Source organism: Papio anubis, chromosome 7, assembly GCF_008728515.1.
Source record: "Papio anubis isolate 15944 chromosome 7, Panubis1.0, whole genome shotgun sequence".
Lineage (NCBI taxonomy): Eukaryota > Metazoa > Chordata > Mammalia > Primates > Cercopithecidae > Papio > Papio anubis.
This window is the reverse complement of record NC_044982.1, coordinates 41,612,468-41,617,967: the sequence shown is the minus strand read 5'-3', so window position 1 is coordinate 41,617,967 and position 5,500 is coordinate 41,612,468.

The following is a 5,500-nucleotide window of genomic DNA, read 5'->3' as shown; positions in this document are numbered from 1 at the left end:
GGGGGCGGGGAGCGCGCGCAGGAGAGCTGGACCCCACCGAGCGGGCGACGCCGGGGCGGGGCGCCAGCCCCGCCCCCCAATCCCTTCTTGCCCGGGGCGGGGGAACGTTTTCGTTTTTCCTCTGATGTTCTGAATGGGGGAGTTGAGGTGAGCCCCCTCCCAGCCCACTTCTACCATGCTCGGCTTTCCGGGCTCACCACTTCTCCCCATATCCCACCCCAAGTCTGGCGCCGGTAACTCCACCCACCGTGGCACCCTGCATCTGCAGGATCCTGGCCGAGCTCCCCAGTGGCTGGTCTTCGCCTGGGCTCACCCGAGGTAGGAAGGCCTTGAGCAGGATCTGGATTCGAACACCCGTCTCCATGAGCCCCCGAGAGTGTGGGTGGAATTCCCCCTCCCTGCCATCTGGCTGCCCCTTACCTGTGTGTGTCACAGCCCTCCCCCGTCCCCATTTTTTCTTTAAATGGGGAAAATGCCTACTCACATCCTCCACCAGGGTGAAATGATCATAAAACCATCTCCAAGTGCAAAATCCTTTGGAGGTGTACTGGCAAAAGTCTCTGTTTTCCCTCTAAGGTGCTTAGGATAGGTGCCCAGGTGACCAGTGTATTGTGACCCCTAAATGTCTCTGTGTGGTATAGCTAGTGGTACCAAAGAATGAATGACCCTTGTTCAAGACCCAGTTTCCTACCACTGAACGTGTTAGCACTGGAGAGAGGCAAACGAATGCTCTCTGGAGTTAAGAAAATTGCCTATCCCTACCAACGAGTATTGAGGGAGAGCAAAGTCTACCCTATTAGGTCTTTAAAAAGCAGTGAAAGGCCAGGTGCATTGGCTTATGCCTGTAATCCCAGCACTTTAGGAGGCTGAGGCGGGCAGATCACTTTGAGGTTAGGAGTTGGAGACCAGCCTGGCCAATGTAGTGAAACCCCGTCTCTACTAAAAATACAAAAATTAGCTGGGCATGTTGGCTCGCCTGTAATCCCAGCTACTTGAGAGGCTGAGGAGGGAGGATTGCTTGAACCCATTAGGCTAAGGTTTCTGTGAGCCGAGATCATGACGCTGCACTCCAGCCTGCGAAACAGAGTGAGACCTTGTCTCAAAAAAAAAAAAAAAGAAAAAGCAATGAAAAATATTTATGTATATACCTGTTTTCAGGCTGAATATTGGATGGAGAATGTATTTTTCAGTAGTAGGTCAAGGAAAGTGTTTAGTCCATTTACTTCATTTGAAAAGGTATATTTCAGGTTAAGTGTCTGAATTATAACACGAGAAGAAAAGTTCAAGACCAGCCTGGCCAACATGGTGAAACCCCATCTCTACTAAAAATACAAAAAATTAGCTGGACGTGGTGGTTGGTGCCTGTAATCCCAGCTACTCAGGAGGCTGAGGCAGGAGAATTGCTTGAACCCGGGAGGCGAAGGTTGCAGTGAGCCGAGATTGCACCATTACACTCCAGCCTGGGCAACAAGAGCAAAACTCCGTCTCAAAAAAAAAAAAAAGGAGGGGAAAATCCCGAGCCTGCTAGCTACTCTGATTACACTAAAAGCTAAAGGAACTGATGTAGTGGATTCCATTATTTTGAGGTGCGCGTCTCTACATTGGGCTTACATGGGGTTCCACGTGCATGCCTAGGGCTCTGGAGTTAGGCACACTTGGGTTCCAGTCACAGTGTCACCACTCACCAGCTGTGCAAACTTGAGCACATTACTGAACCCCTCTGTGCCTCAGTTTCCTCATCTCAAAATAGGATATTTAGTGTGACTACCTTATAGGATTGCTGGAAAGATGAAATAAGATAATGCATGGAAAGAACAGCACAGCACTTGACCCAGCACTCAAAATGGAGGTGCAGAAAACACCCTGTAATGTTTTCCCTGTGCATTTTCCCTATGTATTCCGGGTGGTAAGAATATCCCACAGATGAATATAGCCGGGTATGTTTTCTGGGAACCAAGGCCCAACCTGCTGTGATTTTCTTCCCACCACCACCAGAGTACAGAGGGCAGATCCAACCCAGCCTGACGGCCTTTGGGCACCGCAGCTGCCTTCCCATTGATGGACACTGTAATGGTAAATAGCTCTCTGCAGGTCTCCTCAATGGGACCTTTAGTGGCTCTCTGGTTGCTTCTGTCTGAGGAAACAGGAAAGAAAATGCAAGCTGACGTGGATTCCTCATTTCATTTTGAAAGAAATGGCTTTCCCTAGGCAAGACAGGAAAGGGAATGAGGTTTGCTTAAGGAATCCAGAGAAATAAATGTTCATACTCATAAAAAATTGAGTATATGTAGTCATACTGGACTGACCTCAAATTCAGTAGCTTATATTGCTTTAGGAAAAAAGAAGGCCGGGCGCGGTGGCTCAAGCCTGTAATCCCAGCACTTTGGGAGGCCGAGACGGGCGGATCACGAGGTCGGGAGATCGAGACCATCCTGGCTGACACGGTGAAACCCTGTCTCTACTAAAAAATACAAAAAAACTAGCCGGGCGAGGTGGCGGGCGCCTGTAGTCCCAGCTACTCGGGAGGCTGAGGCAGGAGAATGGCATGAACCCGGGAGGCGGAGCTTGCAGTGAGCCAAGATCACACCACTGCACTCCAGCCTGGGCGGCAGAGTGAGACTCTGTCTCAAAAAAAAAAAAAAAAAAAGAAAAAAGAAAAAAGGCTAGGCGCAGGTAGCTAACCCCGTGGAATCCCAGCAATTGGGAGGCCGAGGGCAGATCACCTGAGGTCAGGAGTCGGCACCAGCCTACAACAGGGGTAAAAAACGCCATCTCTACTCTAATAACACAAAACAGTTAAGGCAGGAAGCATTCTGCAAATCCCAGCCACCTGGAGGCTAAGGCATGCAACCGCTGCAACCAGGAGGCAGAGGTTGGTGAGCCAAGATCCTGTCATTGCACTCCAGCCTGGGCAACAAGAGTGAAACTCTGTCTCAAAAAAAAAAAAAAAAAAAAAAAAAAAAAAAAGGGTGTATGTAGTCATACTGAACTGACCCCAAATTCAGTAGCTTACATTGCTTTAGAAAAAAAAAAAAAAAAAAAAGTCCAGGCGAGGTGGCTCATGCCTGTAATCCCATCACTTTGGGAGGCCAAGGTAGACGGATCACCTGAGGTCAGGAGTTTGAGACCAGCCTGGCCAACATGGTGAAACCCCATCTCTACTAGAAATACAAAAATTAGCCAGGCCTAATGGCAGGCACCTGTTATCCCAGCTACTCAGGAAGCTGAGGCGGGAGAATCGCTTGAACCCGGGAAGTGGAGGTTGCAGTAAGCCGAGATTTGTCACTGTACTCCAGCCTGGGTGACAGAGCCAGACTCTGTCTCACAAAAAAAGAAAAGAAAAGGCTGGGGGCGGTGGCTCACATCTATAATCCCAGCACTTTGAAAGGCCAAGGTGAGCAGATCACAAGGTCAGGAGCTCAAGACCAGCCTGACCAACATGGTGAAACCCTGTCTATACTAAAAATACAAAAATTAGCTGGGTGTGGTGGCGTGTACCTGTAATCCCAGCTACTCAGGAGGCTGAGGCAGGAGAATCGCTTGAACCTGGGAGGCAGAGGTTGCAGTGAGCCGAGATAGCGCCACTGCACTCCAGCCTGGGCAACAGAGCAAGACTGTCTCAAAAAAAAAAAAAAAAAAAAAGAGAGAGAGAGATGGGGAATAGTTTAGAAACCAAAACCCAAGCTTCAAATATCCATCCTAACCCTCATCTGGGTTCAGTCAGTTTCAGAGCCATCGTACAGATTTCTCTGTGTCTATATGTCTGTGTATGTTTTGTGAGATGGAGGAACTAAGATTTTGGGACAACGTTAGCAAAAGAATCATATAGATGGTCAGGCACGGTGGCTTATGCCAGTAATCCTAGCACTTTGGGAAGCCGAGGTGGGTGGCTTACCTGAGGTCAGGAGTTCAAGAACAGCCTGGCCAACATGGCAAAACCCCATCTCTACTAAAAATACAAAAATTAGCCGGTGTGGTGGTGCACGCCTATAATCACAGCTACTCTGGAGTCTGAGGCAGGAGAATCGCTTGAACCCAGGAAGCAGAGGTTGTAGTGAGCTGAGATTGTGCCACTGCACTCCAGCCTAGGCAACAGAACGAGATTCTGTCTAAAAATAAAGAAGAACCATATAGACTAGTGGAGACCACAAAGTTCACTTTAACCAGGTCTTTGTAAATGAAATACCTAAATTCCATCCCCTTACCTCAGTCACTCAGTGGAACATTTTGGCATCCTCGTGATTGAAAGAAACAGGACACATCCCCCTACCGTGGTCTCAGTACTGTCCTCCATTCACCTGCTTTTTCTTTGTTTTCAATGACAAGGAAAGAGGGGAGAAGGCAAATTATCAGAGATATGTGCATTTGGGGGCTGGGAACCACAGGAAACAATTCTGATGGTAATTGATGTTGACACAAAATGACCCACAGTACCATTTGAGGTTGTCCTCAGTGTCCTGGCCACCACCTTCATAACTATATCAGTTTTCTAGGGATGCCATAACAAAGTACCAGAGACTGGGTGGCTTAAACAACAGGAATTTGGCCGGGCATGGTGGCTCATGCCCATAATCCCAGCACTTTGGGAGGCCAAGGCGGGTGGATCATGAGGTCAGGAGTTCAAGACCAGCCCAGCCAACATGGTGAAACCCCGTCTCTACTAAAAATACAAAAATTAGCTGGGCATGGTGGCTCATGCCTATAATCCCAGCTACTCAAGAGGATGAGACAGGAGAATCGCTTGAACCCGGAAGGCAGAGGTTGCAGTGAGCCGAGATCACACCATTGCACTCCAGCCTGGGCGACAGAGCAAGACTCCATCTCAAAACACACACACAAAAAAAAACCACCAGGAATTTATTTCTCACAATTGTGGCAGTCAGAAGTCTGAGATGAAGGTGTCAACAGGGTTGGTTTCTTATGAGGTATCTCCTTGGCTGTAGATAGCTGTCTTCATGTTCGCATGGTCTTCCACCTATGCCGATCAATGTCCTAATCTCTTCTTTTTCTTTTAGAGATGGAGTCTTGCTCTGTCACCCAGGCTGGAGTGCAGTGACATGATCTCGGCTTACTGCAACCTCCGCCTCCCGGTTTCACACCATTCTCCTGCCTCAGCCTCCCAAGTAGCTGGGACTACAGGTGCCCGCAACCACGCCCGGCTAATTTTTTTTGTATTTTTAGTAGAGACACAGTTTCACCGTGTTAGCCAGAATGGTCTCGATCTCCTGACCTCGTGATCCTCCCATCTCAGCCTCCCAAAGCCTTGGGATTACAGGCGAGAGCCCCCGCACCCGGCCCTAATCTCTTTTTCTAAGGACACCAGTCAAATTGGATTAGGGCCCAACATGACCGCGTTTTTATCCTAATTACCCCTTTAAAGGCCCTGTCTCCAAAAATATAGCCACATTCTGAGTTACTAAGGGTTAGGACTTCAACATATGAATTTGGGAGGGTGCTGGGGGAGACGCAACTCAGCCCATAGCAAGGACCAAACCAGGAG